The sequence below is a fragment of the Cryptotermes secundus genome, unplaced genomic scaffold, assembly GCF_002891405.2.
Source record: "Cryptotermes secundus unplaced genomic scaffold, Csec_1.0 scaffold548, whole genome shotgun sequence".
Lineage (NCBI taxonomy): Eukaryota > Metazoa > Arthropoda > Insecta > Blattodea > Kalotermitidae > Cryptotermes > Cryptotermes secundus.
Genome location: NW_019732380.1, coordinates 1,523,892 through 1,539,618, shown reverse-complemented (window position 1 = coordinate 1,539,618; position 15,727 = coordinate 1,523,892).

Below are 15,727 nucleotides of genomic sequence, written 5' to 3'. Positions count from 1 at the left end.
TTCAAGTATTATAATACCCACTGCAGAAGGAACACATGTTGGCATATTATATTTTTATACATAAATATCATGCATTTATTAATGTTATGTGCTGCATCACGTTATTAAGTTTTGGAGATAGAAATATACACTGAGATATTCCGCCATTTTCATAACAAGAAACAGTGGGTACATTTAAATTTTATATAGCAGAATGGGCAAGTATGTATTACTTTCATATAGTTTTTATAGAGGAGAAGGAATAATGAACTTTTACACGTTTCATTCATGACACTATTCATTTTTTACATTTATTTATCACTAGGGCCCGGATTTTTATGACCTAAAAACTATAAATATATGTATGCACTTATGACCCAAAATTATGTCAAATATGACCTAAAAAGTGTAAAATATGACCTTAAATATTAAATGGGACATAAAATTTCACAATTTTAATTACAACTTTTACTAGAGTTTAAGAATAAAGATGATGAATATATGATAGTAGGTCCTACTTACCAAATTAGCTCTGTTATGTCTCTGAAGGAAAGAAAACTGATGGAATTTCGACATTTCGTACTGGATTAAACCATTCATTGTTTTCTTTTTAATACTGATATTTGCATTCATATTTTAGACAAACACTGGTGCACATGGTATGAACACTAACTTAACTCTGTTATCTAAAAACACCATTTAAAAGAACACAAGTTATTCACGTCTCAATTTTCACTGTTATAATTGCAGTTTATAACTACATGAATTTTCATATTTTCAAATTTGAAAGATCGCCGATTATCACTAAGGATAGTTTTGTATTTGGAAAAACTTCGTTCCACATCACATGATGTGACAGGAGCATATTTGAAGAATGTCAAGTCGTTTGGTGACAGTTCTGTATCATCTTCGAATGTTGCTAGTTTACCGGAAAGTATATCTGCAATCTTGCATAATGTTGAATAACCAGCATTCCGATGAAGAACACTTTCTATTTTGGTTTTAATCCTGTCACTTATTTCACCACGAGTTCGGTTTAGTTCATTCTCAGTGCTCTTTACAGTGTCCAACGCATCACAGAGTTCAGTCCCTACAAATTCCAGGCGAGTTATTGCACCTGAAATTGAACAGAAGTTTGACTTTATGTATGCCAGATTTTGTGCTAGAGTGGTAGAGAATAAGTCCTTGACAGCTTTAATTGATGTTGACTCACTGCTGTCAAAGCCATTAAACATTTTCTCAATGGCTGTGTAATTTTCACAATAATATGCCACAGCATCCAACCATGTACCCCACCGTGTGACGACAGGCTGTGGAGGAAGTGGCAGTAGAGGAGCTTCTTGTTTAAATTTCTGCACTCGAAGAGGGGCCTTGATGAATATTTTCTTTCCGTTTGAAACTAGCCTATCTACATCAGGAAAATGTCCTCGAACTTCTTCAGCCACTCTATGCAATGCATGAGCGAGGCAAGTAATATGGACCATTTTCGGGTAGAGGATTCGAAGTCCTTTGGCAGCCTTCTTCATGTATGGAGCGGCATCTGTTACTAGGAGAAGGACATTATTTCGCTGTATTCCATTTGGCCACAACAACTTCATGGAATTATCAAACAGGACAGCTATAGTCGAATGATTTGCTCTTTCGAGAACTTCACAGTCAAGAAGAAATCTCTCTCCAGGTTGATCTTGTTTCAGGGTCCCAACTATAACATTCGCAATATACCGCCCATCTACGTCAGAAGTCTCGTCCAAGGAAACCCATATCTTGTTGTCAGCAACAGATGTTCGAATCTTATTTAACATATCTTCATAACATGTAGAGAGATAATTCTTTCTTAACGTCGATTCACTTGGGATAGGATGACTAGTGTATGTCTCCAAAAATTGTCTGAAGTGCTGATTATGCAATTTCTCTAATGGAATATTCGAAGATACCATCCACTGACACAAATCCTTCGAAAATTCCGACCCATTGTTCATTGAAGAAGGTGAAGCAGAAGAAGAAGAAGAAGAAGAAGAAGAAGAAGAAGAAGAAGTAGTGGAACTGTTTTTAAACAACAAACTTTGTCTGCTATCCTTTGTAGATAATCTGCTTAAACATTTACCATGTTTAAAAGTTTTACAATGCTGCTGCACAGTAAATCGCTTTTCTGCCGTAACTTTCACGCCACACAACTTACAATAAAATATCTTGCCATCGGTACTAAACACTTTTTCACCAAACTCCTGTACAAAACTACGCAACTTTGCGCTCCTTGAACTACATGTACTCACTTTAGGCATTGTAAAGTCAAACTGAAGTCTTATAACGCCCTCCACATATATAAATAGAATACTTCTAAGCCCTCCAAGAAAGAATGGGATGTATATACCTTATAGTAAGACGGAGTACAATAGGAGAATACCCGTTACACTTGCCTCCCTCCTGCCTCGACTGGGAAAGGCCGGCTTGCCAGGTCATAAATGCTGCATTTCACAAATTTTCGCCTTTGTAACTGCAAGTACAGTCCAGTCAAAAATATGGTTTTTAATGCGAACTTCATGTACTTGAACTCTATTCCACATTGAAGCAACAGTCCAGCCTGGAATTTATTTTGTAATACTAAACATTATGGAGCCGAAATTTTACATTATATCAAAGAATTGTTTCTAAAATGACAAAAATATGACCTTATTTCAAAATTATGCCAAAATATGCTGTAAAACCAATAAAACTCTAAAATATGCATTTATATGCACAATAAAAACGACATAATTTCAATAAGAATGACTGGAAACATGCATAATTACATTTAAAAATAGGAATAAACCCTAGGAAAAAAATATGACATGTCATAGAAAACCGGGCCCTATTTATCACAATATTGATCTATAATTAAAAAGATACTTCATATTTAATTTTGTATCAGCTAATTATACACAGTTGTCAATACTAACTAACAAGAGCCACTTACTTGATAAAATATTTAATGAATTAAATTAAACATGATAATTGAGGCCAGTATTTATGCAAATACAATGTGCATATTATGCCAAAAGCATTAATAATCAACTGTACACATCTATTCATCTTCACAACTTAACATATAATCTGATAAAAGAAGAAAACAGGGTAATAATTTATGCATAGAAATAAGATTTTTAAAAAATTATTTCTCATTTGATATTATGTAATGTGAATCAACATTGCAACAGTTGATTTTCATGTACCACTTAAATGGAATAAATTATCAGTGCAGTTTGTTTCTGTTGCATAAGAAAACACAGTTAACAATATGGATGGAAGCTTATTACAGTAACATGCCAAATCAGTTACTGGTAGCTTTTAGTTCTATCCTGAGGTTGAAAGCAGCTAGTTTCTCCAAAACACTGAAACCTAGCAGATTACATGGTGTTGTGTGGTTTTACCTTTGTTGTTCGTCATTACTCCGATGACAACCCACTTCTTCGGAAAAGTTTGTTGGTCCTGAAAAGGACCGTGGTTACTGAGCTGCTTGACCGGTGAGGTAGCGCGGTGCACGCCGATAGGGAGATAGGTTAGTTGCAGTGATTTGACTGGCCACAGCACGGCCGTTGCTGGAGGTTGCTTGATCGCCGTGTGGCAGGTGAGTTGAAATTGCGTGGTCACGCAGCGCGGTCATAGGAGTGATGAGGCAGTGGCTACACCAGATGCCCAGTGAGTCGGACAGGGACACGATCACCGGTGAGTCCAGGCAAGGTGCCCCAGTGAGTTGGGTGCAAGAGCCGGAGGGCTGAGGCAGTCATGCCTGGCGCAGCCTGCCGATGCCTCCGAAGACTGAGCGCTGGTGACGAAGCCTGCTGGCTGATGTTGCTCGAGTGTGGCTTGATCATAGACTGAAGTCAGACTGATGCTGCCGGTTTGGGGCTGCTCCTTTTTATACACTGCTCGGTGGGCGGAGCGAAACTTGAAATTGAGGAGGAAGAATTTGCAGGGCACTGATTGGCTAGTGCGCATGATGATGTAGTTTCAGGGCTAGCAGCGAGCGCAGTATAAATGCGAACGTTTGGAGCAATTTGATTGGTTAGTGTGCGTGATGGTGAAAAGTGATGTGAAGAGTGTGCGTTGCAGAAAATGCGTGATAATGTGGGATGTTCCCATAGTGTCATAATCCAGGAGACCACAATTTATTTTTTCACATTTACCTTGAACACAGTGCAGCATTCAACACCAGAATAATAGTCACCATCTAGCAGACTATGCAATGTTGTAACTCAGAAGACTACAACTCTGGAATTTTATTGAAAATATATTGAAATGTAACATAGTTCAATCAATGCCAGATTAGCCTCTAGAGTTACTCTAGGGCCACAGCTCAACACAGTTTTTTTAAAGATTTAATAGGATATATTACTTTTCATATGTCACTCATATTCAAATACACTTCAGCTCTGTGTGTGTAGCAAGAAGTAGAAGTGGACCTCTAAAAATGCATGTACTGGGGCCATAGACAGCTGACTCTGACATTGAATTCCATACATATAGAAACAGATGTGATCAAACTGTGGCTTGCAAGTTGCATGCAACTCTCTTGAACTGTTAGTACTGCTTTCAGAAAAAAAAATATCAGTCAATCCTCCTCTTACTAATGGAGCTGAGCCCTTCTTGAGAAGCTCCCAATTGTGCAGCTACTCAAGAACTTCCCAGCATTTTATGGAACCCAAAGGTTCATTACCGTGTTCACAAGAGCCCTCCACCAGTCCCTATCCTCAGCCAAATCAATCTAATCCATACCATCCTCCCCCCCCCTCTCTTTGAGATCCATTTTAATATTGTCCACCCATCTACGCTTTGGTCTTTCCAGTGACCAAGATGTAGGTAAACATAAAAAATCCCTTGCATGGGAAGTATGTACCTAAAATGTCTATGCCATCCAATCCACATCTATGTGTAGTTGCTGATCTTCTAAAATATTATATTTGGCTCTGATATTCATTAAATTTGATCATCCCTGACATACAGCAAATATGGAAAGCAAGTTATACTGTAGTTTACAGAGCCATCATAGAGTGTCTTTACACTTTCATTCTCAATGATCCTAATTGTTCCAAACAGTTCCCTCCCCCAAACTTTTATTTACTATCCCTGAACTCAAATTACATAATTTCTTTCCAAAGCAAAATCAAACTAGCCCTATATATACAATATTACCTTCTTCCTGCCAAAAATTTGTTTGGAATGTAGGTACATTGTTTTAGTTCTGTAAGTTCATTACCATGGTCATACATGACTGCAATGATTGCTTTTCTTTGTGGGTTATTTAATGACTATATCGCTACTATTGCTTACCACTTTTACTACTGGTTACAGCATTTCAGAAATTCTGCTCACATTCCCCTCATTTCCCAAGTTTTCATTCACCATGTTGTCATTGTACGTAAGCTGTAGGTTATTACAAAGAATGAGTTGGGGATGATCTTGAACAGCATGACATCCAGTTGATAATTCCATTGGAATGATTCAGTTTAAATTGCTGGATACTGGATGCAACAATCAATGGAATATATTGTCATGTGTCCGAGGCTCTGCGACTAATAATAGAAGGTTCTGGATTGAATGACTGCATTTATTGACACCTCTATTACAATCACTCTTAATTACAATCAATTACAACACCTCATTATCAATGACTGCCTAAGACTCGCTCCATTCCTTAACGAACTATGAGTGTCTTCTCATCTGCTGTGACTGAGTTGGTTCTGATTTATGAATGGGTCACTTCTTCAGCTTCGGTTGTCTGCTGGTTAACAATCCACAGCTGAACACTCGACTCAATTCAACTACTGGAATCTGAACTCTCTTATGAATGATGAATGAATGACTGACTGACAAATCAATTACATGTCTGCCTTTTATAACTGTGGGGAGGACTGAATATAAGTCACAATCCCCAACTGTTCCTCTGTTGTTCTGAGTTTATCCATTGCTGCAGAAATGTGTGTTAATTTCATAGCAATGAGTTTACAATTTCCAGTCTTTGTATCCATGAAGAACATGTTCTGTGACCAGTTGGTTTCCAAGAGTCAATCTCTCTGTGGCTAAGTGTTTGCCAATTTGTTTCCTAGAAACAGCCCACATGTCCCCATATACCCACTAGTTGAGAAGTACCTGATAAGTGTCATGCAAATAAGTGGAGCCATTCAGTTTTATGATTTTTTTAGGATCATTTATTGTGCCACTCTATATAACAATACAGTATTATTTCTGATATACGAAATACATTTTATTACATACATATGCCTAATTCCTATGTTTCTAAAAGAAATCTGTTGCCTGTAACTAAATTTATTTACTCACTTTATTTGTTACAGAAAGACTAGACTGATGTCATGTTGAAAGATATGATATGCCTGTAACATAAACAAAACTTAAAAATAATCTCCAGCACTCAATCAAAACTTGAAGTACACTGTCTGGTATGGTTTAAACAACCGCAAACAGATCAGACAACACATGACAACATAAACACAGATTTACTAAAAGTGGGTCAGTCTTTTCTCAAAATGAGAACTGAAATGGTTTTACAATTAAATGCTCAGTGAAATTTTCTCTAAAGCAGATCTTGTAATTATTACAGCTACGTCAGTTTCTCACTAATTACACAGGTACCCAAGTTCCATTTGCTCAATCAGGAGCAAACCAACAATCTATATGTTTACAGAACCAAGCAATCTCTTGAGACAGGTCACTGTACCATTGGATGCCAAAATACAAGATCTGAGCTTTTTACAGTAATGGTCATCTAGATTATTGTCGTCTGCGTTGTGACACTACGTAGTCTTGTACAGTACAGCCATATCTTATGTGGGGGTTATATATTAAAGACAGTGTGTAAACGCAAAACTGCATGTATTCAGAATTACCCTTGAAAATTTCTTAAATTGTTCACACAGTGCACGCTTTATATACATCCTGTAATATGAATGTACCTATATAGTGTTATGGTCATATTTGCGCTCCATGTTTGAGACTGATATACTGTCTCTCAATAAGCTCAATACAGCCAGTTTTTCATGCAGCATTAAAACCAGCTGCTGTGTCTTTGGTTGAGCACTAGCAAAAGTAGTTGGGTTGCATTTGTGGACCATGTAGTATGAAAAATATCTATGTTTAAACACAAGGGAAGTGAGGCAGAATCAGGGTTTATGGTCACTTTGGGCTTATGCTGAGTGGCATGGCATGCCGAATCACACATGCTATTTAAATTTTTATTCTTCTAATTCTTTTGGGAGGATGAGCATGTATGGTTAAATTCATATAAAATGGACTCCACTGTAGATGGAAAATGGGGTTTCAGAGGAACATGCTACCTCCATCTTCTATGTTCACTGTATAAGGCGAAGAACTGGTTGGGTTATTATATTGAAAATGGTCACTCAGACCCACAGGAAGTGGTGCCCCATCTGGACCAACAGAAATGGTAGGTAGGAATCACCTTTCTTTCCTGTGACAGCAAATAATACTGTGGCTCTGCAAATAGCAATTTCACTGCCTGCTGATCCTATTGGCCCAGACTAGGCTCCATTTCTGGTCTGAGTGACCACCTTGCTGGCAACATGCCTATACAACTCAACCAATTCCACATCCCACTCACTTCAGTCCTGAAGATGGAGGTACAATGCTCATCCAAAATGTTGATATCTGCCTAGAAGACTACATGGTATTACAACCTAGAAGACCTAAAGGCAATGATGCATATCCTGGCTTCCAATTTTAAGAATTCTAAATACCTACACTCCTAATGGTTTGTGATTGTTTTTTGTAGAACTGAATGGAACTGAAGTATATGTTGGACATTCATCATCATCATCATCATCATTTCTCATTAAGAAAGCATTACATTGAACAAGGTGACTCTTCTTCCGTCATCAGGCAAAAGTATGAAACATACTCTGTTGGGTCCCTCAGATCGAGCTGATCCTGGGGATTAAGATTACTCATGTGGTTAGCATTTTTTAAGTTGTATGCCCAAAAGACTAGATCACAGCATGAGAATAGTCTGTCAGTAGCAAAGGATGCTGAGCTCTGCAATGAAGATTACTTCTTCCAGGTTGTAACATCATCTAGTCTGGTAGATATTTACCATTGTTTCAGAGAAACCTGCCTCCATCTTCAATCTCATTCCTATTTTTTACCCTGAAGATAGAAGAAGCATGTCCTGTGAAGCACTCATAAGTAAATATCTACCAGACTATACAATGTCACAGCCCAGAAGATAGCAAACTTCATGGTCACCCCATGTAGCCCTGAAATCTTACAGCTCTTGTGATGAATTTTTTTCTTCATATATTATGCTAAAGGAATCAAGGAATGTTTCAACAACAGCAAAGCAATATGGTTACATTACATTATGCACATTAGTGAAAGTAAAGTTTGTGTCATCATTCCCATTACATTAAATGCGTGACACAGTATGTGAATAAGGGCGATTAATTGACGAGCTGTCTCTTAAAGAAAAAACATGGGAAACTATATGATGAATTGAATTCTTCTGTACAGCAAATCTAAGTTCAGAATTTCTCAAACTCCAGAAGAGAGCTTCCTGCAGTCACATTTTCTTTTGTTCTGCTTTTGCAATACAAACATCAACTGAAACAATTCTGGGAAACCTACTCTAGAATATAGGGAGGGTTCAAAGACTCTGAATCAGTAATACAGTTTCTTACAGTGTCATTTCAATAAAGTAGAGAGGTACTGTTAAGTATTCTGCAATTTTATGATCCCGTATCAATCATCAACATCTTACAGTATTGGCTGCTTTCCATAATTATGGCTCCTATAGTGAGATGGAGGGGCACAAATTGTTTTTAAGTTCAAGTTCTACCCATTGGCATACATAACCTTTCGCTGTGGTAACAATGCGTGAATACATAATTACACCTACAACCATTTTCAGAATAAAATAAATTACTAATAATGTTTAAATCATAAAATAACTGGCTTGTACTTGTCAATATAATGTTTACCTTACACCAAATGGTGTAATGCTGATTATACCTGTTTAACAATTGCTTCAGATTTGAAGATACTGTTTAAACATCCATAGTTTGTGTGGCAGTTACAATATAAATGGTAGAGAGATTTACATGTAATTTGTTTTCGGTTTACAAACAAGGTCATGTTCTTAAAGGGCTTTGCAGAGAAAGGTGCACACATTTCATTCTGAGCTTAGAAAACATGCTTATTAAAAAAACTCTTCACAATTATATGTTCCTTCCAAACTGGGATTCAAATTAAAATGTTTAATATTGGCTAAAATCGATTCTAAACCCTAATACCTGTAAATAAGATCACAATATTTTATTACATACAATATAAAAGTTTATAAAACATATTATTTTTATATGCCTTATCAAAAACGCTAATCCCATACTGATAAACCACTAGTGACAGCAAGGGATTTACATTTCACATCAAGAGAAAATCTATGCTTACTTATGATATAAAGAACATGAATGAAATGCCTCTAGGGGCTTAAAACAGGGTTCCCATTCTACTCAGACACCACAACTTTTACACCAGTATCAATCAAAAGATTGCAACATTCTCAAAGCAGTGATTATGATGCCTATTATCTGGTTGTGTCACCATGCAGTCCAGGGCTGAGGAGACATTTGTACAGAAAGTATCACTTCCAAACTGTCTAAAATCCTGCGGCTCACTTATCTTATTTAATATAGGTTTCCTTACTAGGTTACAAGACTGTATGACACAAGTGTCATAACCGAAGTGCAACTTGAAGCTCAAGTATTTAGTTTCTATTTCTAAATATATACCAATTTACACAGAGTATATGTAACAGTACTCAACATTAGAGACTGAAAGTTTATTTCAAATTCTAAGTAGCAAAAATATTAATATTCTCCCATGATCTGGTAGTTCACAAAAAATTGGTTTGTGGTCCACTGGAAACCACGATCAACGGCAGGCCTAGCAGTTAGGTAGCCTCGTAAATATTTATCTGGAAGAATGCACTGCCTCTACGTTCAGGGTCAAAGATAGTCCTGAACTGTGAAGATGAAGGTAGCACATTCCACTTAAATGTCAGTAAATATCTATCAGACTATATGGTGTCACATCCCAGAAGACAGCAATCTTCACAATCATCAGGTTCTAAACATATTGCATCTTGCTATTATTTTATGTAAATATGAATTTAATAAAACACATTACTGAATTATGGTATGAACATAAATAATAAATATACCTACACATATAAAGATGGATGAAGCATGTTCCTTTGACACAGTGGTACCCACCTAACAAACTACAGTGTCGCTCATCTTAGAGGACAATAATTTCAATACTTACACATCATGTAAGAAATATTATTTGTAAGTCAACAATTACAAAGGTAGTGATGGTGCAAAACTCCAAAATTATATTCAGCAAATCTAATACACACAGAGAAGTTCTTCACAAAAATAAAATAAAATACCAATAGTACAATATTTGCAGGACTAGAGATCTATGCAATAGGAAAAGAGGATTGCATGACTTCTACGGAATTACCAGACAACTTTTAGTGAAAGTCTCCCATAACAAATTTAAAAAATATCTGGCCTTTGTTTTAGGTTATAAGTCACAGACAGATGGACAGACATAACCTCCGCATAAGGCATCTTTCTTCACTTTGTAAAAAAAGGCTAAAAATGGTACTTTATATTGACTGATTCAATTACAAAATTAATTTGGAAAATTGCTGTTCATTTTTTAACAATTACATGTCTCCAGATACATCCTGAGCAATGTTTTTGAATACTGTGGTGGAATATTCAACGTACCGTCTACTCTGTGGTGACAAAGCCTAACAACATGCATCCACTTTATCATCAAGAACAGGAACCCTATATTATGACATTATTTCTAGAAGTCAACTACTTATTTCTTGCAAAATGCATTACTTACAACAATAATTATTTAATATAATGAATCATTTTATGAATTCCATTTACAAAATCTAATTACTGCACCTCAATAAATACATCCGAATTACAAATCCCGTATAGTGTAATTAGCTTACAATTAAAATGTGAAATTATAAATAGCAATAATATTTTACTTAAATATCCAAATCTTTGGTATGAGATTCAGTACATAGTCAACCTAATTATTAAACACAGAATTACTGGGGTTTTGGACTTTTTCCATCTTCTGGAATATTAGGTTATAGAGAGACTAGCTCTTTCTAAGGGGCCCAACTAAGTAGGTGTCTTCCTTTCTCACCTGCAGACGGAAAAAAGATCCAGTTTCCGAAGGTGGAAAAAGTCCAAATCCCCAGTCATTTTTTGTCATTCACCATTGTCAGAACCCTTTAGAATCTACTAATTATCAAAGGCTAATTTTTATATAATTTCAATATCTGTTCTCAAAAATGAAATACACAACTTCTAAAATAGTTTCTTTCCACATATCAGCAACAGGTACTGGAAGATCTGCAAGTAACTTATCTGAGAACATTTGGAGTTCCAATCTACTACAGTTTCACAATTTATGAATTCTGTTGCCCAAAGGAATAACTTCCCTTCAAAACACATTTCTGAATGAAATTTCAGGCAGAATCGTCATTTTCTGTTATATGACTTGCTTGATAATTCAAATTTCCCATATACAGGTATTCCTTCTTATATGCCAAGTGAGAAAATTATGATTTCATTTTATTGCATTAAACTCATTTAGGACAATTTCAATTAACATCACTTGCTTTAATCCAAACTGTCTGCTGGTCAATCAAGAGAACAATGGAAAAATTCTGCTGGCCACACAACATCTTCAGCCAATCAACTGTTACATGAGAAGTCAGAGGCTTGGAAGCAACTAAGGCGGGCAAGTTTTAAAGAAGTCATTGCCAGAAAATCCTCCAAATACTTCTTGTGAAGTTTTATAATCTATTTCAATGACTACAAACAGAAAACTCAATATTACTGACATTTTTCAGACAAATTAATCTCCTTCCCTACCACTGCAGTCATCTGCTTGATCATCATGCTGAACCATCTCCCCACACAACTCAATGACTTGCCCATCAGATCACCTGTCCATCCATTTAGCATGCCACCTACCAGGATTTTGGTGAATGTTGATTACTTCATCATTAAAGTAAACTGATTCTGTCATTAACAATGGTTAAAATACACCTTATTAATTAATTTATTTGTGTATGTTACTGTGAGAGATGTGTCTTGGGACAATTGGAAAAATGATTTTGACTTGGTGGTGCAGGTTTTCCGCACAAGTTTCAACATTATACCATCTCATTTCTTAGTAATATCTATCATTCTTTTTCAAAGTAAATAATTACAGACACAACTTACATAAGATAAAGATGTACTGTACTACACAAGGCAGTCAGTTTAAGTTATCAGCAAGAATATTCTGATACTTTTTAGTACATTTCAGACAATTATAGGGGAATTATGTTCAATTTATCCAATTTCACCATCACTGACATTTTATGCATCGAGGACTACCTGTATATACTCATTTTCCAAAAACATTATACGGCTCATAGACCTTCCTCTAGTAAAATTATCTTTTAACGTTTGTTAAGTATTACAGACATACTGATTATGCTCTTAAATTTTAAAATATGTTTGTTTTGCCAGAAAGCACATTAATGTCATAATTAGTTATAATGCAACATTTTTTATATATTACCAAAATCCATTAACATCGAAGTATATAAGTTTGCAAGCAATTTGTCAAAATAAATTACATAGCACCTACTTGTTTATTTAATAACACTGAATAAGTCTATGCTGAACTTAGCAACTACAGCAAGTTTTAGGGTCATCCACCAATCAGTAATGGCAACTATGAACATTCTAGCAAGAACCTCAGATTACAAACAGTTTATTTATGTTAACCACTGTAATAAGCTTGTCCAAGAATGGAACTAAAAACCAGCTCTATTACCATGTAACCAGCCAAGTGCCAAATCAACAACAAAGCCTCAAACTTAAGGAACAAGGATGTGATAATGTGCTGCCTGGTAAGGACTACTGCAATGCTCATGTAAGTGTTGGACAGGTACGAAGCAATGATGGAATGACGATTAACAAAAGAAACTGATGATGTATAGTAACTGACTCTGGTGCTGCTTCTTCCAGCATGAATCTCAGTTACCGGGAACTGCTGCAAATGGGCCCAAGTTTCTTACAGAAACACAGAGTTAAGGAGTAAGTAAATAATGAAGTGTAACTAATTAATAAGTGTCAGATTTCATCCTTCTCTTTATTATTACATTGTAGCATAACACATGTTTGGTTTCCTGTAATAGGGCCCACTGTCACAAAATAATTTCTATTAAATAAATGATTTTTTTTTTGGGGAAAACAGATCTCAATCTGTTTTTTGAAAATTATTCGTATAACACAATATTAGAGGATATGTGGAATCCTAAATGTTAATTTCATAAATTCTAGCAGCAGAACACAAAAAAATTAAAAGAATTACTTCACTTTACTCTTACTACTGCTCTCTTCATGGTAAATGGAAAAAGACTGATTATTGTACCTTGGCTTGAAGGTTGACAACACTTCCAAAAAAACAAACTATTTCTGAAACATGTACTGGACTGACTTATATTTTAAGTATTCTTTAGCTGTCAGTTTGATTTATGGACAGACTCTAATCATGTAATCTATTATAACAATTTGAAAAGCTGTATATTGCCTACAAATCTTAAAAATTTGAACATCATTATATTCCTCTACAACTAGCATAAGAGTTATGTGAAACATTTAGACTATTCGTGCTGTATTAGAATGCAAGTACACTTAAAAGCATACGAAGAGTGTTGTACATTACAGTACAATGGCATAACACTATCACTCACTCAAAACAGACTTGAACAATATCAGATATACTGCACATGGAGTTAACTATTTCCACTCCTACATCTGACTAGACCAATATTTCTGTTGTTCTGGAATAACTCTTGGAATGGAAGAGATTAAAAAAATCATTCTCATTTCTTCTTTAGATCAGCATTTTACATTTTGAGGTAATCCATCCCCCTTTTGGAGAAGGCACAAATTTTTCATGACATAATCCTTTAAAGACTACACAATTTTGGTCTGAACATATTAACGCATAAGTAGTATGAAAGTCCGGAACTTCAAGATTTTATTTTAACATTAATAATTTTACCAAATGTGTTACTGATTAAGATCCTCATGCTGACATACAGTTTAATGCAAAGAAAATAAAAATTATGTGTATAATAGATATGGGCAATAAATTGTGGGTTCTTCTGAATAAATTCTGAATCCAATTTCCATAACACCACAGAAGTTTAATTTCATTATAACAATAAAAATAATAAAAAAATAAAATAATAATAATAATAATAATAATAATAATAATAATAATAATAAGTCCACCCCTCTGGTTTGTGGAATAAGCACAAGATATGGTAACGGATTTGATCAATACGTTGCCAGGCAACAGCTCTGTAAACACAACATGCAACAATAAATGAGGCTGTTTTTTCTGTCATCAGTGCCACGCCCAGTGCTGGTAATGGACAAATGAACTCGCAGTCGGGCAGGTTTTCTGCAAGGTCTGCATGCAACAAAGAGGGGCTGTGCTTTCTGTGCATGGTAGGTACCGAGGTGATGTAAGATAACATGGGAATGAGAATTGCCTTCACTTGAGTTCCGAAGTTCCAAGGGAACATCAGTGTGGCCAGAAGAAGAATTAGAAGACTTAGTGTGTGATGTTACATGTGCTGTAATAGTACACAGATATTGAGATTGTGTAATTTAGTGAGACTTTTATAGTTCCTGTGTTATAAACCCATTGTCAGGAAATGGACAGTGAAGACTAGTGGAAATAGACTGAGAAGATTAGTGTGAAGTGATTGCAAATTGTGTAAATCAGGAATAGTCTAATAATTATTTGTAGTTACGACCTGTAGGCGGTTAATAAATCCAATTACCAATCCGAACCCCGTCTTTAGTCTCTGAAACATGTGACAATATTCACTATATAAATGCATACTTGCTACCACAAAATCGTTACTGTTTCTACCAGCTGAAACTGTAAGCATATTGGTTCAAGTGATGATGCTTCTAATTGTATTTCAGAGGTGCCAGATTTGAATCTTGGCTGGGATACCACCTATCCTGACTGAGGCTTTCTGGGACTTTTCTCAGTCACTCTATGCAAATGCTGGGGTAGGTCCTTACATTAGACCATAGCTACTTCCTTTCCAATTCATCATTCTCTGTCATCCAACCATTTGACACTATGTAGCCTGAATTATTGACATCATTAAGTAACTTAAAAATAAATAAATGCAAATACTAAACAGTACACATCACCTGAACTTCAAACAAATGCAACTACATTTGCAACAAACAGAGAACTTCCTGCAAAAACTGGATTCAGTATCACCAGTACACACGCAAACCTCTTCACTACAGAATAATGGTAACTAAGCACATAAGCTACTCTTTGCCATTAAACTGTAAATAATTTTATCCTCCAAAATCATACAAAGCCAAGAGAAATGAAAATGTAGTTATTCACTATTCTAATTTTAATACCCTTTGATATTATGGAGTACAGTCAATTTTTTATTTATGAAGTAGATGCATTTCTGAAAAACCATTCCGTAAACTGAAGATGTCTAAATCAACAGCAAATTTCCCATAAGAAATTAAGGAAAATGGCAAGATGTGGGCTTGAGTCAAGCCAAGATGGCAGTAAGGTTATCAGCCTTATG